Genomic DNA, 10,270 nt, shown 5'->3' on the forward strand with positions numbered 1-10,270 from the left:
GTTAAAAATAAATAAACAAATAAAACAAAAATGAGTTACAAAAGGACTTCTGAACACAACCTGTTTATAAGTTGAGGTTGTGATGATAAAAATAGTTTTACATTCAAGACACATTTTAAAATCTTGATGTTTGAAATACTTGTGAACAGGAACTTGCACTGGTAAGAACTTGTAACAAATGGATATGTATGATGATGAAAAGCTAGTGGTCTGACTAGGTTGGGAGAAAAATGAATCAATGCATCTTCCTCACTCAGAAATAAATTAGACTAAAACCTGTCACCACCTGAAATGACTCCGTTCCTGCCAAATGCTTTGTGACCTGTCTCTTTTCATTAGGTAGGCTTTGTTGGTCCTGGTATGGTGCCTTTTGTGTATTTCATCTTCCGTGGAGCAAATGGGGTGATAATAAATTAATTCTTGCTGTATACAGGTGGGGCAATGGAGGGACACCAGTGTCAGAGTAGTGGGCGGATTCTGCTCTCCCATGCCCACTATTGCTGGGTGACCCTGGACGAGCCAGTTGACCGTTCCAGGTCAACTTTGCTCATCTGAATATGAAACTAGGGAACAGAACAAGCCTTCATCAGTCTCCAAAAGTCTGTGATCCTGTATGTAAAGCAAAGTTTTATCATAGAGCCTCCTGGAAGAGGACTAATCAAATTACGATTCAATGAGTGATTTTTTTCATAGCTATATAGTTATTATCAGAGTAGGTTATTGCTTATTTTTAATGTCTGTGTTTGGAAAAGATTAATACAGTTATAAATTGTGTTTCTCAAAAGTCCCTTGAGTGACAGGGGACATTAAGTTAACAATTGTAGATCCTTTTTTTTGTTTGTATTTCCTTTGTGGTACGCAGCTGACAAGTTATCTGATTTCCAACACAGCATCACAGACATTTCCATGCCTTTGACTTTAGAAAATGCAAGCATGAGTGTTGCATCTTGGAATTATAAATATTTGTGGGTATATAAATTCATACCCACACATATTATTTTAATTCAAAAGTTAGGACTTCTGAGAAAAATGGTGGCTGGAGATATCTTCAAAGAAGGGATGCAATAGTACTTTACTTTGCTGCAGTACTGCTTCGGATAACTACGTTTGTCTCTCCCTTGGCTGCAGCGTGTCAAATTTGAGCTGCCCTTCATTTTTACCAAATTTTCTGGCTTTAGAAAGAAACCACCCATAGTGCTGAGAGTGTTGAAAAAGCTGATTTTTATGTCTTTTTCCTCTGTAAATGTGGCTGCTTCTTTCCAAGCTGGGGAAGAGAGGAGGGCATGGGTTCAGTCTTTTTACAAGATGCTCCTCTGTTCTTACGTGGTTGGTAAGAATGTGTAAGTGGTCATCTGGGATGAGCTGCAAGTCCTTCACAGAGTGTGAACTGTATTAGCCAGTTCCCAATGAGGCCCTGCATGATAGAGCCACAGCAAAGGGAAAAGACATACAAAAAGGCTGAGTTTTAAACCTACTGCATCAGAACATGTACTTTGAAAGCTATGTAGACAGAGTGAATATAGTTTTAGGGAGGCAGGATTCTGGGCACCCACTGCTGTTGTAGGAAGGACAGGCCCCTACAAGTAGGCGTGCTGGTGCCCATGGCCAGGGAATCTGTATCGGTTCTGCCTTTGGGCTGAGCTGAGCAGAGCAGGGGCCATATGGAAGGTCAGACGCCCTCCACAGCCCTGTCCTTCCCTTGCACAACTCTCCCTCTACCCTCTCAAAGGCACTTTGTTTGTGCAGCTCTTTCTATGGGAGGCACTTGTTGACTCTCATGTTGCAGGTTGCTCAGGAAATATTATTTACTACCTTTCTTAGGTGAGGAAAGAGACACCGGAAGGTGAGTGCACAGGCCCAGGGTCACACTAGTTAGTAACAGAGGTTGCTTTTGAACGAGGTCACTTGTCATCAAATGAAATGCTCTCTCTGGGGTCCCAATGACTTCTAAAAGATATTCTCAGAATATTTCCTGCAACTGATTTGCTGTGTTTCCATTATTTCACTTGTAGCCCAGTGTTAATAAGATATTTTATAACCAGGCCAGGTATGGTGGCTCACACTTGTAATCCCAGCACTTTGGGAGGCTGAGGCAGGCAGATCACTTGAGGTCAGGAGTTCGAGACCAGCCTGGCCAACATGGCGAAACCCCATCTCTATTAAAAATAAAAACATTGAGTCCAGGCACAGTGGCTCACGCCTGTAATCCCAGCACTTTGGGAGGCCGAGGCAGGCGGATCATGAGGTCAGGATATCAAGACCATCTTTGCTAACACAGTGAAACCACGTCTCTACTTAAAAAATACAAAAATTAGCCAGGGGTGGTGGCAGGTGCCTGTAGTCCCAGCTACTTGGGAGGCTGAGGCAGGAGAATGGTGTGAACCTGGGAGGCGGAGCTTACAGTGAACCGAGGTCGTGCCACTGCACTCCAGACTGGGTGACAGAGCAAGACTCTGTCTCAAAAAAAAAAAAAAAAAAAAATTGGCCAGGTGCAGTGGCTTGTGCCTGTAATCCCAGCACTTTGGGAGGCTGAGGTGGGTGGATCACGAGGTCAGGAGTTCAAAACTATCCTGGCTAACATGGTGAAACACCGTCTCTACTAAAAGTACAAAAATTAGCTGGGCGTGGTGGCGGGCACCTGTAGTCCCAGCTACTCAGGAGGCTGAGGCAGGAGAATGGCATGAACCCGGGAAGCAGAGCTTGCAGTGAGCTGAGATCACACCACTGAACTCCAGCCTGGGCGACAGAGTGAGACTCTGTCTCTAAAAAAAAATAAAAATAAAAAAATAATAATAATGAAATGAGCTGGATGTGGTGGCATGTGCCTGTAATCAATCCCAGCTACTGAGGAGGCTGAGGCAGGAGAACCACTTGAACCCGGGAGGCAGAGGTTGCAGTGAACGGACATAGCACCACTTGCTCTCAAGCCTGAGTGACAGAGCGAGACTCCATCTCAGAAACAAACAAACAAACAAACAAAAACTCAAAAAACCAACCAAACAAACAAAGATCTTTTGTGACCAGCAATATAGAACCATACAGGGACTCTATGAAAAGCTCACATCTTTTGGCCAGGGGACAGCAAGTGGCCACAGCAGCAAAGAGGGGGAAGTGTCAGGATGGGATGACTGTCACCAGTTCCTGTTTCTCAGAGGTTGGGCAGGAGCTGGACTGTTTGCAAGGGTCTGGTAGACTGGAGGAGTTACAGCCATCAGTGGTAGAGGGAAGGGAAGGGGGAGGTGGAGGGGGTTACCACTCACGGGACACCTGCATGATGTGAAGCACAGCGCTCCCTTAAGCTCCGTAGTGGGAGGGTGGAGCCCGCAGGGCAGATGTTCTCTCTCAGCCTCCAACAGGGAGGCAGCAGATGATGGCCTGAGCATGACCACTGGATGCTGCTCCTGCTATGCTGACTTGGAAGGGAGAGGTGGGGAGAGTCCGGGATGCTGCTCAGCAGGAAGGTGACTGCCCAGTGGGGCAAGGGTGGCATCCTTTAGGATGTTCCTGTGATCACCCTGGCTGGGCCCAGCCTCACTGGGCTTCTGCAGTTGGCCAGCCTGAATCTCCAGCCCTCCGGTCATCCTAATAAGCTCCCTTTCAATAGGCGGTTTTCGGCTACATATGTGTTCTACTGTTTGCAACTGAAAACCCAACTGATGCAGCCAGAAAGAGACAGAATCAGGATTTAAACGGGGCCTCTCCTGTGCTATAAGCCTGTTGTTTGCTCTTCTGCACCCCCAGCAGTGACCAGAATCTGAGTGACTGTCAAATCCTGTCCAGTTCAAGTTTTCATGGGAAATCGATTTACAAGCAGATCTGTGATTAAATATGTATAGATGTTTAAACTGATTGCTGAGCAAGTTGTCATGAATGAAATTGGCTAATCTCTATGTTACTGGCATTTCCAGGGGAGGAGAGCAGAAGTCACACATACTAGGTTGTAAATGTGAGAGGCAATTTGTGGCGTCTTTGTTGTTTGTGCTGCTATAACAAAATACCACAGACAGTTATTTATAATCAATAGACATTTATTTCTAACAGTTCCGGTGCCTGGGAAGTCCAAGTTCAAGGCTATGGCATTCAGTATCTGGTGAGGGTCTTTATGTGGCAGAAGGGGAGAAGGCTGTGTCCCCATGGGGTGGAAGGCAGAAGGGCAAAGAAGGGCCTGAGCTAGTTCCCTTCAGCCCTTTTGCAAGGCAGTAATCCACTCAGGAGGGTGGAGCCCTCATGACTTAATCACTCCCCAAAAGGTCACACCTCTTAACACCGACACAATGGGGGTTCAGTTTCAATGCATGAATTTTGGGGGACATTCAGACCATAGCGGGTAGGCTATGGAAGGGATGTTTTGGTTAAAACATAGATTAGAAGCCAGACAGATTTGATTTCAATTCTATCATTTAATGTACTTCTGTGGGCTTGGATGCGTTGTTTATCTTGTTTGAGCCTCATCTGTAGAATACAGATAATAATTTATATTTCACAGGGATCCTGCATAGCACATGCAAAGTGCCTAGCACATGGTGGATGCTCAGTAAATGGAAATTATTTCTTTTATTTAAGCACATGGCTGAATTCAGCTCTCAAGCAATGCTAATAGGTGGGTCCTTTCTTGACTGGCTGTCCCTTGTTACATAAGTTTAGGAGTCTTCCTTGTCAGCATACTCTCACCACCCTCTAAAAGGGGAATGACATCAGGGAGAGGGAGCAGTGAGATGAGGAGGAAGCCAAGCAGATGTTGAGGAAGTTTTATTTGACCCTAAAATGCCACCTGGGTTGTCTGTTTTCAGGTCCATTATTGATCTGTTAGTCAACAGTTAATTGGACCTGTTTATTTTGCCTGCCAGATTACCCAAGAAAATCTAGATTAAAAAGAGCCTACTATAAATTAAACACACTCAGCATTTATCATAAATGGTGGCACAATTCCTCTGAGTTGGGCCAGTCACATTGCCCTAGGCCCTGATGTCCAGGTGCACAATCCACCCAAGCAAGGCTTACAGCTCCAAGCATCCACGCTGAGCTCCCCACCCAGGGATGCGGCTCTTCCCGGGTAGTGGAAGGAAAGCAGGCTGTGAGCGGCACTGGTCCAGGAGCAGCCCACCACTCCAACGAGCAGGGATGGCTTTGGAGGAAGCAGCCGAATCCTCCACTATAAAGTAAGTCAATCAACACTTCATTCATGAACACTTGATAATAAACCACATTGTATTCTATTACTCGGGGTAGTGGTTATGAAAGGTCTTTCTCAGTTTGCTTAGTGAAATACAGTTTTAAGGGAATCTTCATTTCCTTTCTCTCTTTCTTACATAAAATCTGTATCTCTTAAAAACTTTTCTTTGGGCCGGGCGTGGTATCTCACGCCTGTAATCCCAGCACTTTGGGAGGCCGAGGCAGGCGGATCACAAGGTCAGGAGATCGAGACCATCCTGGCTAACACGGTGAAACCCCGTCTCTACTAAAAATACAAAACATTAGCCGAGCATGCTGGTGGGCGCCTGTAGTCCCAGCTATTCGGGAGGCTGAGGCAGGAGAATGGTGTGAACCCGGGAGGCGGAGCTTGCAGTGAGCTGAGATCACTCCACTGCAATCCAGGCTGGGTGACAGAGTGAGACTCCGTCTCAAAAAAAAAAAAACCAAAAAAACAAAAAAAACTTTTCTTTGGAATTAGCCCGTATAATTCTCACAATGATCTTGAGATGTGTGTTGTTTTTTGTCTGCTTTACAGAGGTGGAAATCTGGAATTTGGAAAGGATTTTTGCAGGTGTGTGGTGTCTGGAAATGGTGAAGCAGGGGCTTAAACCCCAACATTTTGACACCAACCTTGTATTGATTTCTTCATTCCCTATGTGAGGACCACCTACCATGTGCCTGCAGCTGGCCTGGGCACCGGGGACCCCAGTCTTGGCTGTGGCCCCTGGTTAAGAAGCATTTCCTTTTTGCCGTCCTGTCTGAGACGGCACCACTTTTTTCTGGCCCTAATTAATGAGCCATTCATAGCCTGAAGCCAGAGGATGAATAGCTATATTCAGGTTTCCCATTTATGGTAATTTTCTTTGGAAGCCGACCAGTTTTCGGCTTCATTTCAATCTGCCCATGCGCTTCATAGTGACACTGTTGAAAATGATGTGGAACTGGAAACGTATCTCGCCAGGCCCCACAGAGAGGCACTGCAGGAGTCCACAACTCCCTGACTCTCTTCAGGCTGGGAAACGGAGGAGGAGAAGCTCCGGAGTCAATGTCTGCCCCATGGAGAGTGTCCTTGCTGTTGTTTTAATTTCTACAGTTTTTAATATATATTAGAGATAGAGTCTTGCTCTAATGCCCAGGCTGGAGTGCAGTGGTGTGGTGCAATCTTAGATCACTGCAACCTGCAACTCCTGGGCTCAAGCAATCCTCCTGCCTCAGCCTCCTGAGAACTGAGACTACAGGCATATAACACCATACTTGGCTATTTTTTTTTTTGAAACGGAGTCTCACTCTGTCGCCCAGCCTGGAGTGCAATGGTGCTATCTCGGCTCACTGCAAGCTCCGCCTCCCAGATTCACGCTATTCTCCTGCCTCAGCCTTCCGAGTAGCTGGGACTACAGGCGCCCGCCACCACGCCCAGCTAATTTTATTTTTGCATTTTTAGTAGAGATGGGGTTTCACAGTGTTAGCCAGGATGGTCTCAATCTCCTGACCTCATGATCCGCCCACCTTGGCCTCCCAAAGTGCTAGGATTACAAGCATGAGTCACTGCACCCGGCCCATATAACTTTTATTACAGCATATTGTTATCATTGTTCTATTTTATTATGAGTTGTGGTTGCGAATCTCATACTGTGCATAGGTGTATGTGTACAGTTTAGGAAAAAACACAGTATATATAGGACCCAGTATTATCTGCAGTCTCAGGCATCCACTGGGGGTCTTGGAGCATATCCCCCACAGATAAGGGGGACTACTGTATACACTTCATAATTAGCCTGGCCACCTGGCTAATTTTTAATTTTTGTTTCTAGAAATGGGGTCTCCCTATGTTGCCCTGGCTGGTCTTGAACTCCTGGCCTTGTGATATTCTGCCTCAGCCTCCCAAAGCTCTGGGATTACAGGGGTGAGCTGCTGCACCCAGCCTGCTTTGGTTTTTGTGGTTATTGTTAAATAAGACAAAGCAGAGTTTAGTTTTTAACCTGGCAAAAGAGACAGCTACTTTATCTGACGCTTGACAACATCTCAAGGGGGTAAACATTCGGTGGAGTTATTTATTGAGACTATGAAGTCTGGCTAAATGCAGGTCTTTACATGTGGTACTTGATTAGAAAGGTGCTACTCTTTTAAAACTCCAGAGTGGGCTGGGCATGGTGGCTCCTGCCTGTAATCCCAGCACTTTGGGAGGCCGAGGCAGGCAGATCATGAGGTCAGGAGTTTGAGACCAGCCTGACCAACATGGTGAAACCCTGTCTCTACTAAAAACACAAAAATTAGCTGGATGTGGTGGTGCACACCTGTAATCCCAGCTACTCGGGAAGATGAGGCAGAAAATTCGCTTGAACTGGGGAGGCGGAGGTTGCAGTGAGCCGAGATAGCACCACTGCACTCCACCCTGGGCGACAGAGAAAGACTCCGTCTCAAAAAAACGAAAACTCCAGAATAAGCCTTGAGAGGAAAGGCTTAAAGAACCCTTCCAGGTCTGGGGCTACTGTCCACATCCTTCCCTTCGCCACCAGGCAGTATAGTTAATCCCAAGGAGTCCAGCTGTGAACTTCTTGGGACTGAGACACCAGAGGGACCTACATCTGAGCAGCACAACCCCTTCTGTGTCTGAGTTCACTGCTGCTTTCTAATTTAGTCCAGGGATTTCCTTTCCTCTCCTCCTTTCCTCTCCTCCCCTCAAAAACTGGAACTTCCAGCCGGGCACGGTGGCTCACGCCTGTAATCCCAGCACTTTGGGAGGCGGAAGCAAACGAATCACGAGGTCAGGAGATCGAGACCATCCTGGCTAACACAGTGAAACCCCATCTCTACTAAAAATACAAAAAATCAGCGGGGTGTGGTGGCGCGCGTCTGTAGTCCCAGCTACTCGGGAGGCTGAGGCAGGAGAATGGCGTGAACCTGGGAGGTGAAGCTTGCAGTGAGCCGAGATCGCGTCACTGCACTCCAGTCTGGGCGAGAGAGCGAGACTCTGTCTCAAAACAAAAACTAAAACAAAAAAAACAAAAAAACCTGGAACTTCCTGGGAGCATCACATGCATAAACAATAATCATCATAACCATCCTAACAGCAGCACGAGCCAGCCTCAGTCCACCCCCGACAGTGTGCAGGCAACCGTGCTAAGCACGTCACATGGACGCCTCTCATGGGAGCCGTGTAGCTGTGCTGTGACATGGCTGTAGGTTTATTCCCATTTATATTGGGGATCATTAAACTTACAAAGGGTAAATAACTGGGACAAAGTAGTTAGTGCCACAGCCAGAATTCAAGCCATGGCCACCTGAGCCCAAAGACCATTTGCTGTTAACTCCTGTGCTGTAGAAGCTCTCTCTCCTTTTACAACTTACTGTTCCTTCATAGTAGCAACAAATGTTTTTTTTAAGTAACATCCAAATGTTTCTTCACAAGGGAGAAGACTGACTTTCTCAGTACAGGGCTCCTCTCTTCTTTTGGCCTGGCAGGAAGTGTAGGCTTTAATCCACATTTCAGTGGTGAGGAGCTTCTCCCATTCTCGGGATGCCTTCCAGGAGAAAGCGGTTTCCTCAGCAACGCACAGCCCACATGCCAGCCCCTCTGCTAGCGAATTCATTGCTTTGAGAGTCTTGGATTCTTAAAGTTGTTTCTGTTGGGATGTTCTCAACTGCTTAGACACATGTTATGACAAATTAGTGATGAAGAAGACACTGTCTTGGGCTAGAAGGCGTGACTATTCAAAGAAATTAAAGAACGCTGTCAACATAAATGGTAGTGGCCACAGACCAGAGGGCTCTGAGTAGCGGGTCCATTTATTTCCCTAGCTTTGGGCAGATACTGAATTATTCCAGATAGATGAGGTTCTACAGATTTTAAAAGTTTCCTAAAGACAATGATCCCTCTGTTCCCTGAAAGCAGTGTGTAACCGTGGGGAAATTATTTTTAATAGCTAATCCAAGTACTGCACCTGACAATCTTGACATTACCTCTTACTATATGCTCCTTAGGTAGAAATGGACAAAAAGTCCCCCACTTGATACAGGGGACCACATTTGTCCTGCCAGATTGTCTTGGAAGAAGGATTATGGTGGAGGAAAGGACTCCCGGCCTTCAGGGAAGGGTAGAGGGTGAGGGGAGAAGTGAGCCACAACCTCTAGCTTGATGTAAGTGGAGGGCCAAGTCTATTGGGTCCTTCAGGAACCATGAGCATAAGAACTTCCGGAACTTCTGCAGATGTGTGCTTGCTGACTAGTGCCTGCCTCCTGTCAAAAACACACAAAGAAAAGGTTCCACACACTTGCTTCCTGGGCAGCAAAAGAGAGAAAGAGGAGGAAGCAGGGTGGTGGGTGAACTGGCTCTAGGGAGATGGGGAGAGAATGGCCCTAGGGAACACTGAGGGGCTGCTTTGTTAGGAGAAGATGAAGGCCGATTTTTGGTGGCCAAAACAGGGAAAGAGATAAAAGCCTGGAGACTCATAAGGAGTCTCCGAAAGGACCCTGACACTGAGCAGGAGAAAGGCCCTAGCACACTCCTATGCGTGTTAGATGTTAAACAGGCCCTAGCACACTCCTATGCGTGTTAGATGTTAGAGAGGCTTGCACACTCCTATGTGTGTTAGATGTTAGAGAGGCCTTGCACACTCCGATGTGTGTTAGATGTTAGAGAGGCCTTGCACACTCCGATGTGTGTTAGATGTTAGAGAGGCCTCACACACTCCTATGTGTGTTAGATGTTAGAGAGGCCTCGCACACTCCCATGTGTGTTAGAGGTTAGGTCTTGCACACTCCGATGTGTGTTAGATGTTAGAGAGGCCTTGCACACTCCGATGTGTGTTAGATGTTAGAGAGGCCTCACACACTCCTATGTGTGTTAGATGTTAGAGAGGCCTTGCACACTCCCATGTGTGTTAGAGGTTAGGTCTTGCACACTCCGATGTGTGTTAGATGTTAGAGAGGCCTTGCACACTCCGATGTGTGTTAGATGTTAGAGAGGCCTTGCACACTCCTATGTGTGTTAGATGTTAGAAAGGCCCTAGCACACTACTATGTGTCCTACCTCGGGCTTCCACATGCTTGTGAACTATGCAAGTTCACAGGGTCTTGA

The sequence above is a fragment of the Macaca mulatta genome, chromosome 4 (genome assembly GCF_049350105.2).
Source record: "Macaca mulatta isolate MMU2019108-1 chromosome 4, T2T-MMU8v2.0, whole genome shotgun sequence".
NCBI lineage: Eukaryota > Metazoa > Chordata > Mammalia > Primates > Cercopithecidae > Macaca > Macaca mulatta.